The sequence below is a fragment of the Molothrus ater genome, chromosome Z (assembly GCF_012460135.2).
Source record: "Molothrus ater isolate BHLD 08-10-18 breed brown headed cowbird chromosome Z, BPBGC_Mater_1.1, whole genome shotgun sequence".
NCBI lineage: Eukaryota > Metazoa > Chordata > Aves > Passeriformes > Icteridae > Molothrus > Molothrus ater.
In genome coordinates this window covers 10,311,235-10,331,940 of record NC_050511.2, presented here as the reverse complement: position 1 = coordinate 10,331,940, position 20,706 = coordinate 10,311,235, and the positions used below count along the sequence as shown (strand labels likewise).

The following is a 20,706-nucleotide window of genomic DNA, read 5'->3' as shown; positions in this document are numbered from 1 at the left end:
GTCAAAGAAGCAGCTCTGTTTGGGTATTTATTTTTCCAAAGGTGTAGACACACATTATTTACAAGGTTTCTTTATGTGTATATTATGTGATTAAAAGGGATGAGTGGGAGAAGGGTATAATTACACTAACAGTGTGATGGAATGAGCCATTTCTGTGGCATGATGTACTAAAATGTTTTGGTCTTTCATTTGTTTTTTTGATTACCAATTCATCATTCAGTTAATTCTCATCTAGTGCATCTGATGTCTGCTCAAGAAGGATTTGCCATCATCTAATGCACTATCCTTCAAGATTTGTATTCTGCTGCCCCTTGCTTTTTTACATTTTTTTAAATCTTGGCTTTTTTGTCCCTTTGACATGGGATTGATCTTGAAGTTAGATGTTAAGACTTTGGTGGTTGTAAAGTGCAATGACAGGCAGTTTATAAGCTTTCTTTGCTACTGCCAGGGCATCTTTATAGGTCCTTCTTTGTTTCCTGACTGTTCAAATGAAACCAAATCATGTCTCAACCAGTTTTTGGAATCCTGCTTTGACTTCTTAAACTTCTCAGGACTTCAGACACTTCTGAAAAATACAATTTAAGTCATGAATAGGTTTTGCAGTGCTAAACAGAGCAACTTCTACACACTATTAAAAATCTCAAACCTGTTTTCAGAGAATTTGCAGAAGAAATTTATCAAAGCCAGATCATTTTTCAAGCAGGAATCTTATGGTAACCCACTCAGCAGTGGCAGTAAGCCAAGTCCTTGGCAGAGAAGTCACACTGTTGTCTGAACAAAAACTGGTCCAAGGGAGCTTCCTGTCCTGGAAAGATTTGGGATTCCTCTGGTCATTACCCTTCCTAAGATCTTGTATGGATACATGCTTCATTTCTCTTCACTCCTAGTGCATTTGGCATTGGCTGTGGGCCAGAGGCTGGGAACACTCTCTCAGGTGATGTGGGAGCCAGTCTCCATTCTGGCACACCATGAACTTCACATCCATGGCAGACCTGAGCGTCCTCCCCTGGAGCCTGCTCCCCCAGCAGTCCAACTCCGTGTGCCAGGGAGACCTCTGTGGTGGGGATTTATCCCTGGAGCACAGCAGAGGAGGCAGGGGAGCTGTGCAGTGAGAGTCTGGCTGTGCCCACGCCGCAGATGTGTCTGGGGCTGCGCCTGTGCCTGCGTGGGAGGGAGCAGCAGCTGCTCACCAAGGTCCCGCTCAGCCCGGAAAGCGTCACACCACGCGGGCGAGCGGCTCTGCTTGAAACAAGGGAGTGCACGTGACCTTCCTCAGGCTGGAATACGTACAAATAAAACAGGCCTGAAATAAAATGCAATTATAAACACGTAATAACAGCTGGGGTCTGTTTGTTGGATATGTTGCAAACAGGAAACGGAGCTAAATTCGCTGCATTAGTAGATGCCTCGCTGCAAGGATATTGCCTGATGTTAGGCTCTAGCTATGGGGAGCTTCCTTCTGAGATCCAGCTGAAGATTTGCACACATTTTAATATACCCAAATCTGAGATGCTCATCAAAAAACATCAGAATGTACAAGCAGTACTGATATGCAAAGAAATTTGCACACAGCATTTGTAGACATTTGAACCACCTCCTAGCATTATCTTTTAAGAGGAGACAAAGTTGTCTTTTGATTGTACTGAAGTATCCTTTTTTAAAAATTTTAAGTTTTTTCTTCTTGGACAGGACTTTCTGCCAAGATCACATATGGCTGACAGTCAGCACAAGGGTTAAGGATTTGTGAGCCACACATGGCAGATACGTCTGGCACATTTTCAATTTCTCTGCACAGCGATAGAGAGAAGCAGCAGCCTTAATTGAAGTATGTCCTCTGAAGGTAATTGCTTCAGAGATAACTAGAGGTACAAGCAGTTTGGTTACTATGCTCTTCTTAGTGTGTCTTGCAGGCTCTGTTCATCAGCAGCACAGAAAGGAGTTCAGAAACCCTGTGGGGTTGCAGTAATGAATGAGGTTTAGTTCTGCTTGGTCCTAGCTCTTCGCTTATACAGTCAAATGAGTCCCAGCTCTCCCACGTCAATGTCTCTGAGCTGCCCAGGGCTCTGCAGATTTGCCACTTGCCTGTTTCAGATCTGCAGCCAACTGTCAAGGCTGCTGTGGGAGCTGCTCTGCTCCCAGGCTCTTCCTCTCTCCAAGAATAGGAGCCTCATGTCCCTGGGCTTCCTTCTCTCAGCCCTGGGGATCTGTCAGGTTCACAAGGCAGCACCACGTGTGGTGTTCCCAGATGAGGCAGCCCATAGTGAGCACTGTGAGTCTGAAAGTGAGGGAGACAACCAAGTGGCATGAGAGATGAGGAAACACTGATGTGTGCTCTCCTCTGCCTGCCCCAGAGCTCAGGGTGTGCCCCAAGAGCTTGGGATGGAGGCGGGCAGCCAGCATCAGGGACTGCTCAGGGAGGTTGGATGTACAGATCCATACAGCTGGATGGGATTCACCCCAAGCTGACAGTGATGGACAGATTCAGCTGGGAATAACCACAGTGACTCAGAGAAGGCCTTGGGGACTGGGCCAGTGTTGTGCCTGTCTGAGGTGGAGAGCAGGTTACAGTCAGCCTTATCTTGAATCCTGTGGAGGTGCAGGTAATGCAGCTTCTTGAGGCCATTCCAAAAATGTAATAGGGCAGGAAGGCACTCGGGAATGGTCCAAGATTCATTAAATCCAGCTTGGCCTGACTGACAAAATTGCCTTTTGTGATGAAATGCCTCCTGTGGGGACTGGGAGGGGAGTAACAATGAATGTTTGGCTTCAGAGAGCTTTCAACACCATCTCATCATTTTTGGGAAAGAAGTTGTGGAAGAGCTTATCAACATTAGTAATACCATGTGAGGTGTGGCTTGGGGTACCCTGGTTCAGAAAGAAAGTTGAGGAAATAAGGTCTAGCAAGGGGCAGTCAGGATGATCCTGGGCCTGGGGGACATGGTTACAAGAAGAGGTAGAAAGAGATGGGATATTTTAATCTGGGGAAGAGAAGGACTAGGGGTCCACAACTGCTTGGTAGGGGAATTAAAAAACTAGCAGGCATCAACTCATCTCAGTAGCAGCAGATAATACACTAGTGGGTAATAACATCAAACTGCACTTTCAGAGTTTCAGATTGAACTTCAGGAAAATTTCTTCCCTGGGAGGGTGCTACAGCCCTGAAATAGACTAACCAGAGGCGCTGTGGTAGCTCCATCCTTGGAGGTCTTATGCACTGGTCTAGACAAAGCCACAGCTGACCGGATCCAGTGCTGGCAAAAACCCTTCTCCAAGTGGGAGGTTGAGCTGGATGACCTCCAAAGGTCCTTCTCAGCTAATATTTCTGTAATCCTGTGATCAGTTTCATTGCTTGGACTGTGGCTGCTAAGTTGGATACTCCAACAAGCTTCCTGCTCAAAAGGTTGGTCAAATAGCAGGGAAACAGAGGGTGGTCTGCTCATTTTCTTAGAGCAGCAGAAATTCAGTCCTCACAATATTATTCAGCTTTGTCCTGAATGCCCCTAATTTTCACATGTACCAGAAGCTTTGCTCAGTTCTTTCATGGGACTGGATTTAGATGCAGATTTTCAATGTCTAATTTGACAGATAAACTGGAGTTATTGCCAGCCAAACTGCCACAGTTAATACTTCTTTTGCAAGATGGTGACAGCATCAGGCAGATAATGCAACAAGAGGTCTCATCCAGGCAGCAATCCCCAAGGAAGGCACCTGCCTGTAGTTTGGCATGAGGTATGTGGGGAGAGGCAGAAATGCTGCACTTCTGCCCACTACTGTGAGAATAGCAGAGCTGAGAAGTTTTTCAAGCTTTTGCAATGTCCTTCAAATCCATGGGTGTTGTTTCTAGTTATTTTCGCTTCTTCATGACGAAAATTGTGGATACTTCTGTTAAATAAAGGGAGGTGAGAAATTATTTTTCAGAACATGAATTTATGGGATATTTTCAGCAAATACATACACGTATTGCTTTCTTCAAAGACAGGATAGCATATCTGCACTGGTGAAATACTTGCCTTTCCTAATTAATGCACATTCATTTCTATGAATGAATATCAAGGAATTTAGTGGTGTAGCATGAACTTGTATTCCCTGCAGGGATCACTCCTGCTGTACTGCTCTGCACAGTAAGAGACTCTTTCATTTACAGCATAATGTTCAGCATAAGTTCTTGTAGTCTCCTGTTTTTCAATTCAACATCATTTAAGTCCAATAAGAAATTGCCACCTCTGTCCAACCTGCCTCAGGAAGAGAAAAAGTCTAATGCCACTTCAGAAATTAGCAACCAGAGCACCTGTCCTAACAAACTTTCATTATTGCATAAGGAGAAACATCAGCCAGGATCACTTACACTCAAAAACAACAACAAAAAAGAAAACTTAAAAAGCAAACTCAGCTGCAATTCTGGTTTGCTAAACAGTTGTACTCACATCATAAATTGTGGTAATTGTTTTTTAATTAAATTAAGTGTGCACATAGCTATATAATTTAAAAGCATGTAGGCGTTCCAGATTTCTTTAGAAACTACCCACCACTTTCAGTCTTGCTGTCTGCTTTAAGCCAGAGGGCATGTGAACCAACTTTTCCAAATCTTTGGGAAAAGGAAGGGGAAGTTTTAAAACAGGTGCTCCAAGTTTTCAAAAAGAGTATTTTACAGCAGCCACTGGAAACTGGATCCCTGGGTACACAGTGGGATGTGCCAGAGACAGGATGGAACAGAAAGGAAGCTTTGAACTGAACTCACTGGAAGCACAGGCTGACCCCAGTGCCCAGGGAAATCAGTGGCTCTGAAAGCATTTGTTGCCTTTGGAAGACAGTTTGTTCTGTGTGACTGTAAAAATGTTACACCATGACAATTCTTGTTCATGTTGCCTCTATTTGTAAGTGATTGTAAAAATGTTATATTGGTTCAATTCTTGTCCTTGTTGCCTCTGTTTATGTGGACGTGATGTCTCCAGCTTCTATCACAGGACAGACCATGTAGATGTTTCAGTAAACACCCAACATTTAAGTTTCTGCGTTCTCTAATGCATGAGCTGAACTTCTCAAATTTTTACATTAAATGCACCTTACTTAGGTGCCTCTTACTTCTGGGACTGAAGGGACAATTCTTAGTCTCCGCTCTGTGTTTTCTCAAATGAGTCACTTTGCTTTCCTGTTAGCTTTCCTTCATGATCTGCTGTATCACGTGGTTCCTAAAAACCCAACCCAAACCAAAGTAAAATGCACAGTATTCCACACAAGTCAGGTATTCCAAGTTGTAAAGAGTCACTACATATCTACATCATCACTCGACATTCTCTGAGATGGATAAGCCGCTCCTTGAAGCTCCAGGAGCTTGTGCCATGGCTGTTAAGAATGCTACTTTGAAGGTGAGGAGAGACTGTCAGTAAATCAAGTCCCATCTCCTCACCAAACCCTGTATCTGTTACCCACTGTGTATCATGGGTTTTGGCTACATCAGATTTTCTGGTGAGACATCCTGCCATGATGTCTCACCAGAAAAGGAGATGGCAGGAAACTGAGAGCCTTACACTTCTTTTTCATGCTTCACTAACTTCATTTAGATGAGATTATTGTGGTGCTGATACTGTGCAAGGGCTCTACATTTCCAAGGCAAGTATCCTGACTATCTTCCAGCCATTACATTGAGATATTTTCCCTCTGAAGATGCATTGGCATTGAAATGAAGTAAATTCAGAACTTCTTCAAAGACAGACTGAACTGCTTAAGAACATGTCTGTGCAGAAGAGCACACACATTCTCCTGGCACAATTATACCAGTAAAATAAAGTGCTAGGCACCAACACAGCTCCCCACAAGGGCACTGTTGTTTTGGAGTAGAAATAGGCTTTCTTTTCCTTTTCTTTTAAACTCCTTCCAAAGGGATCTTGGAAGCTCTCCCAGTGCTCTCTCCTGCCTGGGGGAAGATTTGGAGGTAGGTGAGGAGCACCTGAGCCTTTGCCATGGCTTCACCCCAAATGCCACACGTAAATCAGGAGATGCCCTCGGTCTGTGATCGTCTTGGATGTGGGACATGAATTTTTACAAGGGCTGACAAAAGCTCATGACAGTCCCTGCCACTAGTTATCCTTCTAGAAAAGCCCAGCACCCCAAGACCTGCTGGGACCCCACTTCACTGTCATAGCCCATGAGACACACAAGTTGAACACTTTTACAATCACTTATACAGAAGAGCCTCTAATTTATACCTCAAAGATAGCTGCCCCAGAGGTTGGTTTAGGTTTGGTTTTATTTTTTTTTTTAAGTTGTTTTTATTTTGGTTTTTTGAGGTAAGTTAAGAGCAACAGGAATATACAGGCATGAAAGTTCACTAGAGCCTGTTTCAGCCTGTAAGTGGGTCACAAGACACAAGCACTGAGTGAAATAACACCCACACAAATCAAATAAAAGAGTAGCTAACCTGTATTTAAAAAGAATAATCTTTCTGGATGCCTTAGTCATAGAGGTCTTACCCATGAAAAATTCAACACACCAAGCACTTAGTGGAGAACCAGCCACAGAGTATGCCTCCAAACCCAGGTAGAAAATTATCAGACTGACATTAGTAGTTAAATCACCTCCTCCCAATGCTCTAGGGACCTGGGATGCATGCAGTTTCCATCAGAAATAATGAAATTCATGAGTGTGAACCTTGGAAGTGGCGCCTAGTGAGAGCTTTATGGGGGAAAATCTTACCAAAGTACCTCATTTGGAAGTTAGCCTCAAGAGAAAACAGAAAGAAAAATTCAACAAACAAAGCACCTGAAGAATGAGAGAGCAGGTAGCTCTGCACAAATCCCTGCACGGACACTGGCTGACATTGCTGAAAGAGGGATGCTGCTGCGGAGAGCCCTGAGCTGAGTGGGGTTATCATCCAAGTGGCTCTGAGAGCCTGCACCGAGGTTTTATCTCTGCTGCCGGCAATTGCAGCACAGGCCCAACCGGCCCCACCGTTTGCTGTAATTACCGTGGAAGGTTTGTGTTCCGGTGGCTGTGTCTGGCTGCTGGGAGGCTGTAGGCAGACACAGCCGCGGGTGTGCGGGGCTGGGCAGCGCTGCAGGGACGGGGCTTGTCCCCGGAGCAGCCCTGCAGGAGCAGGGCTCCAGTGGGGAGAATGCCTGCTGGAACTCAGACTCCTGGTACTCCAACAGGAATGCCTGCTGGAACTCAGACTCCTGGCGTTCCAACACCTGCCTGGGAAGGGGGACACAGGAGCACCATCACGAATGCCTGGAGGGGCTGGCTAATAAGCCAACAGACCCCTCAGCCTGCTCCTTGCTGGGCTGGCAGCCGGGGAGCTCCCCCGTGTGTGGGCCAGGCCTTGGGCCCGCTCTGGCCTGTCCGTCCTGGGGGTGTTTCCATCGGTGTGTTCGCAGCCCAGTGTGTTTCCTTTGGTGTGTTTGCATCCCAGTGTGTTTCCTTTGGTGTGTTTGCATCCCAGTGTGTTTCCTTCGGTGTTTGCCTGGCCATGCTGCCCAGGGCCAGGCCCGGCCTGCCTCCGGCTGCTCTGCACAGCTGCTGGGCTGGGCTCCCCTGGGCTGCTGCTCTGGGTTTTTACCCACAGACACCAGACTGAACCTCAGTCTCTGGCTGCCATGCCAGCCCGAGGTGAGCTCCCCTGCTGAATCAGTTTGGGTTTCACTGGGCAGATCTGCCCAGCTCCTGTTTGCCCGTGCGGCAGTGGCGTGGATGAAGGGCAGCGGCAGCGGGAGGTGAATCAGAGCCATGAGTCACTCGGTTTTAACTTACCTCTGCTTCTCTGCTGGGAATCGGAGATAACTGCAGATAATGCAGTTACTCTCCAACTCTGGGCTTGCCCTCTCATTGTCCTGTGCTTTCATGGTTAAAGGGAAGAGAGCAGGGCATCTCTCCTCCTGCACAATCACATGGTACCCAGACGTGTCTACAGACTTCTGTCCTCCCATCAGCAATACCTCTGGTTTATTTCTTTTTTTTAAATTGACACTAAGGACCAGAATGGGATAATTTCACAGCAAAAATGGTAACAGCTCACATATAAGACAGGAGTAATGTAAGGCTGTTTGTACCCTGGTAGCAGAAGTGGACCTTCCTCAGACAGGTTTTTTTCCCCACCTATTCAAGCCTGAGTTTCAGTGTGCCCTGATGCAACAGCCCATGAGCAGACCAAAGTGAGGGGCTCTGTCCCTGCAGCATCGAGTCCAGAGCCCCCCACACTGATGGTATAAATGACCAGGGTACAGACTGGCTAAAGTGAGGATTCTAGGTAGCCAAATTCTGGGGCATCAGAGAGAAATTCAACAGCACATCGCAGAAATGTTTTCTGTGTTTGTTAAGATAGCCTCATGTTTGTCAATCAGTTTACAGTCAATGCTTTCATGGTCCCACAGTTCATGAATGATGGGTGACTCCAGAAGCACAATTAGTGGGGCTTTTCTTATCAAGCTCTAGTTCAGCTGTTTTTGGATGATGATGAGAACAAAAAATACTTTAATTGCCCATAAATACAGACCCTGAAATCTGTGGGAAGTTCCCTTTACTGGTTGAAAACCCACTTTAGAAAGAAAACTAAAACTCTTGACCTTGAAATAGCTTCTAGATTCTAAAAGCAGCACATCTAGCTGCCTGTTACAGACATTAATCACTGCTGTATTTTTCACAGCATGTAAAATTTAAGTAATAGAATCACTGTCCCCATTGTCATTATTGCAACTAAAAGCTGATAAATAGAAGCACTGACCTCAGCTGGTTGATTTAACCTGATGAGTCATGGTCTTGAGGCCACATATGCTTCCTCTCTCCTCTGCTAATATTCTTCTTCCTATTTATCTTTTTAAAGTGTGCTGGCATGCTGCGTACCATAGAATAGCTTCTCTAATGGGCAATTCCAGAAATAGAAATATCCCACTGGTTCCCTCTCCTTTGTCAGGGCTTCACAGTCCCCACTTAGTCTACACAGAGCTGCAGCAGCTCAAAGAAATGCCAGCAGAAACAGAGGATGGGCAGAGCTCAGCTGTTGAGCTGTGAATTCTTCTTGATGTTCTCTGTCCAAGAAGCAACATGGCATATTTTTCCTTCTTGCATTACAGGGAGCTCAGCTGTAGAGAAAAGTGAAGCAGATGTGGGCTCCTCCACTTCAGCTGGGAAGCCTTGTGCCTGCCACAGCAGGTGGGTTCTGCCCCCAGCAATAGCTTTGGTGTTGCTCTCAATGAGATTTTTCTTGGCAAAAGTATCACTTTTTCATCACAGCTGAAGAAGAGTTCTGAATCACAGTTGGGCTGGCATTTCAGTCAGGATGGTGGCCCACAGCAGGCTCCTTGCCTTGGTGCCTTATCCTCTATGTCTGGGCACCATGCAGAAATGCAGAGTGGAAAACCATTATTGATCTCCTAGACAGATGTGGTTTGCAGCTCTGTGACTTTGGAAGTTTACACTCACAGGTACAATATTTAATGACTGGTTGTGGAACTTGGCTCTTGGTTGGCGTGGTGGTGTTTGCCAAAGGCTGTCTTTGATGACAATGGGGGTCTTTCCAACCCTAATGATTCTGTGGTGCTGTGAATGAATGCCAGCTGTCCTCATCGCTGTATCTGTGTTGATCTAAGCTGGTGAACCATGGTCCTGGGGCCGTGTGAGCTTTCTCCAGCACCATCCAGATGGGTACAGGCAGGAGTGACTGCACAGGAAAAGGATGAGATGAGGCTGGGCATATACGTGTGCTCAGCAGCCCCAGTCACACAGGTGTCCCAGAGCAGACAGGATGCCAGGCCAGGAGGGGATGTGAAGGACTCTGGCACTTTACATCTTGGGCTAGGGAGGAATATAAAAGTGACTGATGGAAATTGTCAGAAGTAGGTCTACCAGTACGTAATCTGGCACCATCAGAAATGGCATTTGCTCAATGACGTTCCACCAGCCCTGTAATTACAACCTCAAAAATACTGCAATCGATATAATTTTTAAAAGTTGTATCTGTACCCAGACATGGCCCACGGTCCAGTGGTCTCTATGCAGACAGGAACCTGTCTGGTTTGTAAGAGAGAAACTTGGCAGAGCCCAGGCTGTCTCACACAAGACCCCAGAGGCCAAGGCTGTAGGTGTTCCCAAGCAGGCCTGGCCCCTTGAAATAAAGACCTGATGGGGACTATTTCTCTGCTGGCCTCCAACTGGGGGACCAAGTGAGAGGCAGGAGTGCCTCTGCCCCATTCCCAGCTTGCAAACTGGGTACATGGGGCATAACCTGGGAGTTACCAACCCGGTGCTGTGGTGCCTTTTCCTCCCCTGTGGGCGGATCTGTGGTGCTGCAGCTCCCTAAAGGAGTGGAGCAGGAGCAGCTGCTTGCTGAGCTGCGCTGTGCAGGTGGGGAGTGATGGCTTTGCACCTGGGTGTCCCTGGATCCCTTTGGCACCAGGTACTCGCTCAGATTGACATTGGCAAGGAAGTCTTAAAAAAAAAAAGAAATGAGCTGATGCAAGACCTTTGGCTGCCTGCATAACAGCCACTTGGATCACACAAGTGTCACTTAGACCCCTTTGATACTCATGGTGTTTATGGCACTTACGCTTCTTTACTCCAAGCAAATTAACTCAAAATCAGTCTAAGACTTCCATTAAACCTGGCAGATTCATTATAAGGAGAAGGCTCGTTCATTTCCCACTCTCAGAAAGAAATAGGCATATAAACATCTTTTGTGCTGATTCATTTCCATGTGGGAATTCACCAGGCTGGCAAGCCTAATGTGCTGCTGATTCTGACCCACAGCTGGACCCATCTCTGTTCAGGCATATCTTCACTCCTCCCTTCTCTGGATGGTAATTCTCTGCCTTCTGACTCTTTAATGTCACTAAAATGGGATTTGTATGGGGGATATTTAGCAATATTGCATTAGTATTTGACATTTCATCTCTTGGAAGTTTTTTGATGATGTTTTTTGCAAGGACATTTTTCATCACTGTAAATTGCACTCCTTCAGGAGCAGTGTAGCAGTTTAATTTTCTAGGTCTGTCTTTTTGTCTCTTCCTCTCTATCAGGATTTCTGCAGATTTATTTGATTCACAGGTCCTTTGGATTTCTTATGTTACAACGCACCTGTGTCCCAACGGCACAGAAAAACATTTATTTGAAGTAACAGCTCTGGCTTGAAGGGCTTTGGATATGATACAAAAATAGAACTGTGTAGAAAACATTTTTTATTAACTTTTTCAGAATGCTAGACCCCAGGTAGTTCAAGCTGAATAGCAACATGTTGACCCAAAAAAGGAAACCAAATATTGGTTGCTAGAAATGACCACTGAGGGAAGATCTGGGAGCTCTGAGAGATTTTTGCTGCTTCACAGGTCTCCATATCATATGCTCTGAGGACTACAGAATTCAAACATGCAGTTTTTTTCATTAGTCAGTTAGTATTTTGCTAGCCTTGGATCTCTCTTTTTCCCCCCATGTTTATTTTTAGGGATTTTGTTTGTTTGTTTATTTTTAACAATGACGTAGAATAAATACAAAAGCAAAATGTTACGGTGCAAATGCCTCAATTAAAAGATATTCAGAAAGGTTGCTGTGCCTGTGCAATGGGAGTCTGATAAATACTAACTGCAGCCCACGCAGTTAGTGATATTCTTGTTCTTCTGGGTGTTTTTTATTATGTTTTTTTCCAAGAAAAGTTTTTTATGGAGGATTTCTAACTGTAACAAATGAAATTTTGGGACAAACCTGTAGGAACAAGAAATATAAACAAAAAAGGATGTTGCATATACTATACTGTTAAAAACTGACAGATTAAACTAAAAAGTTTCTCATGAATACTGAACATATATATGCAGTATTACAGAGACCTTCCTGATCCACTCAGACATTCTGACAGTGCACCTAATTTCTGCCTACCCTGATTTAACAAGATGATTTTTCCTTTCTTCAACACTTTACATCTGAGATTCCAAATGCCTTGGACAGGCATCTGCCATATGGACCTTGGGGATGAAGATGTAATTTTTTGTCCTTATTTGACATGGTAGAATATGAAGACATATAGATATGGAGAACTCAAAAAAACCTGTTGAGTGAGAGCTGCCTTTGGAAATGGTACATCCCTTTCAGAGCTGCTTGAATTTCCAGAAAAATCACTGCTGTTATGAGCAAAAGCTTTAAAATATCTCTTCCTTTCTTATTTTTTTCCAAGTTTAGAAAAATAGTTACTGGCAGATGGCCTGCAGTGCTCAGCACTCATTCAAACAGCACTGAAATATTAGGAATTTCTATCCATGTGTCCAGGCACACAGAGACCCACATGCACGAGCAGAGACAACTCTAGGCTGGGTTTTAATGTGATTTTTCAAATCAAAGCATACTTGGAGGCAGATGTCAGACCAGATTCAAGCTAAATTTGTAGGCTGAGCTCATCAGAAGAATGGTACTATCTGACTGCAAAGGATTATAATGATGAACATGTGTGACAAGCATTTTATTGAACAACGGGCAGACTGTTTAAGGGATTTGTCTGCAGCAAGTGCTTCCTGCAAGGAGAGGACATCAGACTGGTTGTTTGTGTTATGAAATCAGGATGATCCCTTTGGTTCTGGTGGACTGTAGCCCGTGTTGGATAAAGCAGGGGGAAAGCAGGAGCAGTGCCAATACCCAGGAGCAGGGAAGTGCTGGCAGCTGGGTACCCTTGGGGCAGTGCCTCTCCAGAACTCCTTAATCTCTTAAAACACTTCTCTTTGCACAGCCCCTGATTAATGTGATACTGACTAGGCACTGCCTCTGCTATTTGTGCATTAAGGCTGTGGACATTCCCTGCTGACAGATTGCTTCAGAAATGTTTAAGCAAGGCTTGGTATCTATTGCAGAGTTACTTGATAACTCCTTGGTGCCGGAGCTCTGCAGAAAGGCTTCAGTCAGGGCTTTCCTTATCATCCTGTCGAGACAGCACACACTCAACTATTGTAAATAAAACATTCTGGTTTCTCCTACAGGTATGAGCAGATAAAGATTTTTGTGCAAAGATGAAGTTCAAATTGAAGAAGGTGCTTTTGAAATGGTAAATGGTTCTATATATGTGACCACATATTTAACCATGAAATCTAATGAATTCTATGACACACAGAGACATTGCTGTAGGCAAAGGGAGGAATTGATTACCTAATAACAGAAATCAAAGAAAAACAAACACGGTGTCAGAGTAGACTTGATAAACACTGTGCCATATAAAGAGGGGGATAACTAATTTGCTGAAGGAATTAGCAAAAAGTCTTACCTTGATGAGAAGCTCTAAGATCTGTAGTGACTGATTTATTTTAACCTTAGGATTTATCTATTTCTTTGGTCTCTTGTCTACAGTCAAAATCATCTAGTGGGTGCATTTGTCCTCTGAAACTGAAACAAGTGTTGATCTTGGAATTCCATGGAAGAAGGTCTTTAGAGAACTGTGTCTTATATATACCAAAATAATCTAAGGCTTTTACCCTCGGGGGCTTGGAAAAATAATATTTCTATGTGGAGTTGTAGCTGCATGTTTGAATCTGAGACTCTTTGAGTAGTAATATTGACTTTGGTCCCTTAAAGTATTTATATAGAGTACATATCTTAGAGCTTCACAGAAAATGAAAATTTAATGCATGATATCCACAAACAATATATAGCAAATGTATCTAGTGTATATTTTCCCATTTTAAATTTTAAATCTTGTTGATAATGGCCCTTTTGCTTCCTGTCTTTACCTCTCCACCCTGTATGTTCAGGGCAGTTATGCTTTTGTTTCACACTAATCAAAACGAAATACTTCTTAGGGGTTGACCACTTTTGTGCTCTGAGGGAAACCCATTATATCTGCGGAATTTTACATCCTAGTTAGGCTTGTGGTTTGTCTATGAAAATCCAGGAGAGGTATAAATGGAGAGAAATCCCTGCTGATGGATTCACAGCTCTTTGCTTGTTTTTCCCCCTTGCTGTAAAGATGTAGGGTTTCAGAAAGGAGTGAAAAAATTTTGGATCAGGATCATTGTTTTTTCATTATTGCTGTTCCTGTTTGTGGCTGATGATCCAAATCAAAGCTGGAACAAAGTGGAATGTCACTGCTTCAAGTGACACAAGGCTGTGCAGAGCCAAATTGTGACTGTGGCTCCCAGCCTGGTGTGACTCTTCATTTTCTGTGCAAGGCTCTATCCAACTTCCAAGATTTCTTTTTCAGCCCTTTTAGTCTCATATTTACTCCAGCACATTATGGAGGAGACATATGTAATGTGTTCCCTCTCTTGGGCTTTGCTTATGCAGAGAAAATCACTGTCTCTGCTGCTGCAGAGGAAGCAGCATGGATACATTCCTTCAAAGTAAGACAGCATCCTGGAAAAATTGCTCTGCTTTTGAAGTAATTATTTCCAAATAAAATTGGAACAGTGTGCCCACCTGAGGACCATGATAACTCTGGGTTATTACTGTAATCATGCTGGTTAAATTTTCCATGTAGAATAGTTCATTTCAGCCTCCTTGTGAATGGAATTTACAATAGCACAGCCAGTGGTGGCTCATCCTTGGTCTATTTCATACCAGCTATGTCCATGGGGGAGTCTGTGTAAAGGGCAGATATAAGATGAGAGAGAAGATTATTATATCATAATAAAAATGAAGAGTACCAGTTTTGTTCCATAAACACAGCAACGCACAAGTCTTGCCAGTGGAGCTCACAATGTGTCAGGACTCACGCTGAGGTTTTTAAATCACAGCCTGAAATTTGGAAGCTGCTGGGGGAAAGTCATAATTCAGGTTAATCAGTCCCAGAAACTTATTGCCCCACTTTTTGCTGTCAGTGGTGGCAGCATTATGTACACCCTACCTGGATATGATGATGCTGTGCTTTTTCATTTACACCTTACTCTGTACCTACTGCTAGACATTCTGTCCCCAAGCCTCTAAAAAATATCTATCAAGTCAGCCACAGGAAAACTTCAGAATAATGTAAACCCCCCACATCTGGGGACTTCAGGGAGAGCTGAGAGCAGGTCACAGCTCAGGCGATCTGCCTGAATTGCTGGATGCTGTCCAGCCATCCCCAGAGCTCAGCAGAAGATGGACACTGCCAGGGTGGCATGGGTCGGGGGTAGAAAATCCTGCTTGCTCTTGGAAAATGTGACAAAATTACAGATTGCTGAAGATGGCATTGGGATAAAATGTTGTTAGGATGACAAAATTCTGCTGTGTAGCCACTCTGAAAGTACTCCATGTTTCTGAAAATATGCTACTGAAGTTTAGTCCTGCTGATAGAGCCACGCAACCTTATATGATCTCAGGAGCATTTGGATCTCAAAAGCTGAATATTATTTCATTGGCCTAATCTGACCTTACTCTCTGCTTTCTGGGTTCTCTCTTTTTCCTTGGGCTCCAGAACCTCTTTAAGGTTCCTCTGGCTTCCAGATAACTGTTTTAGTTTCAGCATTCTTCCCTTATCTAAAGCAATTCAAAATGAGACTTTGGGCACTCTCTGGGGGTGAAGTATGAAAGACATTGAGGGATATATTAAATCTCTACTCAGCTGGTGCCTGAGAAAAACACAGAATGCTACTGATGCTATCAACATCTGACTAGGCTGCAAAATACAATTACTGCAATTCTTATATATCAGCATTGGGAGATCCATACTCCTGAAAGCCCATTTAATTAGGATTTTGATGCTCTTATTGCTTAAGAGGTGCGTAACCTTCAGGAAGAGCAGGAGGAAAAGCAGTGTTTCTCAGATGTATAACAGGAGAATGTAAAATATTGCTGTCAGCCTCCAGAATGACTGGTTCTGGTGGTAGATAAAGCTGACCTTTCCATAGAGATCTGCAGAATAAACCCAACACATATAGCACAATATATTTTTCAACCTTTTGGCCTGAAATCAGAAGATGTAAGTGGTGATTGATTTACATCACAAAGCCAAAGGCCAACAGCTGCCTATGAAAGCTTAGTAAAAGATGTTGTTTATGAGCATTAGCTTTGACTCCTGTGTGTAATCCTGCCAGAGGCCAAATGCTCTGCAGCAGGAGCACCCAGCCTTCAGTGTTTTATATTGTTGTCTTGTAATTGATGCAGAAAATGGGGGAAACGGACACCACTGACTTTAGAGAGATTTAAATGATGCTGTTATATGGGAGGAAAGAAAGATAAAGCTGTCCCTTTCCATGCCACTTCTCTGTTGGTGTAATCCCTGAAATGAACAGAATTCCTCTGATTTGAATAAGTGATTCAGGCATAATCTGCTCTTTTGTCTTAGTGAGCTGTACAAATAGGCTGGACTTGTGTATCTTTAAAAAATTAAGATAATGAGTCATCAGTAGTTAGTGTATGTGTATATTGGTGATTCTGATCCATACACTGCTGCTAAAGTTAATAATAACATTTGCATGGCTATTGGATATTATTTTGCAGCAGAACTGATCACAAGGAAAAGTTGTGCTCTGAAATAAGGGGTCAGCACTCTGGTTGCCATGGGCCCTCTGGAAATTTTTCATGTCCCACTGGGATATAATCACAGTTTTGAACTGGAGAGTCAAAAGGTATAATTCTCAGAGTTACCCTGCTTCACCTCATCATCCATCTTGCTGTTGTGAGCCAGCACCATTTCCAGAGAGCTACCTGGCAGCACAGAGGAGTGATTAGCAAGCATGTCTGTTCTCATGGGGATAAATAATGAACTGAGCATCATTCAGAGGCAGGTTCCTAGAAACAGGGGGGAAAAGTCACAAATAGGGGCTGAATTAGTTTCCTGTTGCAGTGCTTTTAGAGAGGCCTTCATACCCTGTGACTTTGCACTGGCGGGGGCACAGGGCAGCACTGGCCACATGGGGTCTTGGGCAGTGGCAGAATTTCTGTTGCACGCCCAAATCTGTTGCCACTGACATTTCATTGAATTGTGTGCGGGATTAACCCTGGCCTCACAGGGAAGCACCTAACGGGCTCACACTGCAGAGTGAAGACACAGGGGAAAACCAGGGTGGGACGAGGTCCGCCTGAGTGCTGTGGGTTAATGCAGTCTAGCAAGGTGTCAGCCTGTTTGCCGGGAGTGTTGGTGGGAGCACCTCCCCTCGCTGGGACCTGCGCTGCCGCCAGTCCCAGCAGTAATGGCTCGCTCCGTGTGCCTGGGATTCCCTCGTGGAAACAAAGTCACCGACAGGAATCACACACCTGGTTTTTCACACCTCATCCTGGAGCTCGTCCGTGTGAAAGGGGTTGGGTTTCCTCTCTCGCTGCATGCCATGGCCTCGGCGCCACCAGGCAAACCTCGCTGCTCCGCACGGAGGGTGCTCGGGGTGTGCTCTGCAGTACTGTTCTGTTTGCATGGAAGCATTATGCATTCACAGAACAATTCAGCTCAGCTCGCAGCGTCCTTCCCGTGCTGAAGAGTCCTAAGGCACTGCCTGGTATCTTGTGGTGAGCCTGTCACTGCAACAAGTGCCTGTAGACAACCCTCCGCTCTAAACGCTGAGCTTGATTTAGTTATCAGCGCAGACGTTGCCATCACGAGCAATCATCTTCAAAGAAGTGATAGGCAGAGCATCTGGGCCAAATTGTAACGTGATTACCTGACAGAGTCTTTAATAAAGACAATACTTTAGAGACACTTTGGTTGATCTGAATTCTTTTTTTTTTTTTTTTTTTTTCCCAAATTTAATTTTAGAACAGCAGTGCTGGAAACATACTCCCTGAGCCTTTTACAGGGCCATGAGTCAGGAGAGGATTCTGGCTTGAAAGAAAGCAGAGACACTGACCATTCCCTTTTGCAGTGCTTAAGGAACGTGAACCTGAAAAAGCAACTAAACACATTAGAATGCATTGTCATTTGGATAATCTTGAGGTTTCTATTAAAGGAAGAAAAAGAACTTTATTAAAAATATTAGAAAGGATCAGCTTAGATTAAAAAAAAAAAAAGTGTAATTCACTGTTCATTTAAATCATCCTTGGAACTAGCATTGCCCGCTGAGCCAGAAACGAAGATAAAAGCGATACAAGGAAAACGTTTAAAAGACCCGATGTGCCCTAAAACATTAAAACCCTGGCAGAGAGCAACGCCTGCTCGGCGGGGGCCGCAGATGCCAGGCAGCTCCCGCAGCGCGGTCCGTGCCCGGCCCAGGTGTCCCGCGCAGGGAAGGCAGGCGGGAGGGAGCCCCGGCAGGCGGAGGGAGCCCCGCCCGCCCCGTCGGGCCGCCCCTCGCGGCATCCCCCGCTCCCGCCCCGCCGGGGCCGCCCCCGCGCTCCGCGGGCCGGGCCGGGCGCTCCACGGGCGAGGCAGCGGCGCCGGGCCGGGAGCGCCTGCCCCGGGCACGCCGGGCAGGTGTCGGGCCCCGTCCCGCCGAGGTGAGTGCGGAGCGCGGCGCGGGGGCGGCGGGGGCGGCGGGGCCGGGGCTGCCCGGCGGCGGCTTCGCTCCCGCGGAGCCGGGCTGGGCTGGGCTGGGCGCTCCCCCCGCGCTGCCGCAGCGGGACGAGGGGGCTGCGGTCGCTGTGGTCATCCCGGCATCGGCACCGGGGGCTGCGTGCCCCGGCGGACGGTGAGGTGCAGCCTCCTCGCCGCTGCCACCGGGGCTGCGTCTGCCGGCGGTCGTGGGTGCCTGCCCCGGTTGCCTGGGGGCTCTGTGTCCTGCGGGAGGGCAGGGCACCTCTCCCCGCCCCAGGGCTGAGGCTCTTCATCTTACCCAGAGTTGTTTGTGCGGGTTAGCAGCCCCTCCTCCGTGTGTCAGTGGGATGCCTCCCCCGTGATCCCTGGGGCTCCATGGCCAGGGGGGCTGAGGGTCGCATCCCTTCGGGAATGCGTACCCCATCATGTTGGGGGCTCCATCCCTAGGGGGCTGGTGAGTTGCTGGAGTCCACGCTCAGGGGCCAGGGGGTTCCATCGCTCTATAGGTCAATGGGACAGGTGTTGACAGGGTCCGTCCTGCCAGGGTTGGTGGGGTTTCATTCCTCTGGGGGTCGGTGGGCCATATCCCCTGATCTGGGGGTGCTTGTAGGGTCTCTCACCAGCCCTCGCTCTGCTATTTCTCGCATGCCTGCCTGGGGGGCGAGGGGCAACTCCATCCCTGCTGTGACACTTTGTCCTGTCTCCCGGCATGGATTAGGTCATGTTGTGACAGTGCCTGTTACTGTCTTGCAGTGCACAGGACCCGGGGATGTGAGGAAGAGGGGCTGCTGTTGCAGAAAAAACAGCAACCACCCCCCACTTCCATGTACAGAGCAGTTTAATAAAATCAGACAGCATGAAGCGTGTGGCCGATTTTTTCCCCCCCAATCATCAGAAGGTGGTTCTCTATGTCATTAAATACTCCTGTTAGCACAAAGCAGGCTGTGATATATGCAGTATTGTAAGCCAGGGAGCAGTTGTGGATGAGATATGTAACAGGAAAACATCAAGAGCTGACCTCAAACTCTGAAGTTAACTGTGCTGCCTCTCCTTCGGGTGGCCTGGGGTACTCTATTAAACCTGTCTCAGTTTGTAACTATCTGACCATTCCACGTGGCCGTAAAAAGCTCTGATGCCCCTTTGAAGGCGCCATAAAGCTACAAATGGGCTTAATATAGCCCATCCCGTTAACCTCAGTGCTTTCCCTCGGTATCCTTTTAATGAACAGCAATGATCGTGAATTTCTCTCAACGGGCTGTCAAACCTTCTCTGCTTCTGGCTGGGAAAGAACGCTGTGAAGCCTTGGGAGAGGAATGGTCTCAGAACTGCCTTCAGTCCCTCGTCCCCGGGGGCTGCGGGAGTTTGTGGGGCACTGACACAAGATGCTGGTGCGCTCTGGCCAGAGCAGGGGCAGCGGGTTCAAGCACTGTCCCTGCACCAGCCTCATGGTTTTAGTGGAGACATCAGGGCTGGGGCTTCGTTTTACTGCTGGCAGAGTGGCTATGAGCAGGTGTTACCAGAGTGCTCAGCCGCCTTGGTGCAGGTTCCTCTGCCTTCATTTTAAGGCACACTGCAATGCCTGTACACCCTCTGCAGCTCTCACCTTCGTGTGCAGGGTGCATGTCCTTGCAAATGCCCTTGGGATGACTCACAAACTTTTGTAGAGTGCCTTCTCCTCTCTTGCATGGGTCTTTGCACTCGATGAATTATCTGGGTAGCCAAAGCTCATGCCAAGTGGAAGCATAGCCTGTGATATTACCGATATTACTGGGTTAATAATTTTCTGAAAAACAAAATGCCTGAACGCAAATAGAATGGAAAATGTGTCTTTGAAGTCTTTTTTTTTCTTTAAAATTATTCAGTGCCTAGCCTGGAGGAAACCTATTTTTTTAAACTTTTATAAAACTTATGAACATTTTACAGAAGTGGGAAGGATTTATTTTTCTTTTCTTTTCTTTTTTTATTTTTTTTTTAAAGTATTTTGGTTTTCATGACATGAGGTCTTTTCTATGTTCCCTTTGAAATGTTGACAGGGGAATGCTAGTGTAAAAATCTTGATGTGTGAGTAGATGTTTAGTCTGGTGTACCAGCTCCTGAGCTGGCAAATGCAGCTGCCAGCAGCTCTGCCAGCAGCACAGCAGAGCTGGGTCCAGCCAGGGATGCCCAGGCTTCCCCAGGGTAGAAATCAAGGCACTGATTGTCTCAAATGAGTTGAAGTAGGGAGAGAAGGTCAGAGTCTAAGTGGTATTGCAAAGGATTTCCTAGGAATGCAGAGAGCTGCAGCTATCTTGTGTGGCAGGTATCTGCTGCAGGGGTTATTTGGCAATGCTGGTGACATCAAACCTTAATGTTGTAAGGGTCAAATTTAA

At 45.9% G+C, this 20,706-nt stretch overlaps 1 protein-coding gene across 1 annotated transcript in view; it reads left to right on the top strand.

Moving 5' to 3' along the window:
* The first annotated feature begins 18,223 nt into the window (after positions 1–18,223).
* PDZD2 (PDZ domain containing 2) overlaps positions 18,224–20,706 on the top strand; it is a 202,074-nt gene continuing 199,591 nt past the window's right edge. The window contains exon 1 of the mRNA XM_054517933.1: positions 18,224–18,300. The gene's annotated coding sequence lies outside the window, so the exon portion shown is untranslated. The remainder of the gene's footprint in view (positions 18,301–20,706) is intronic.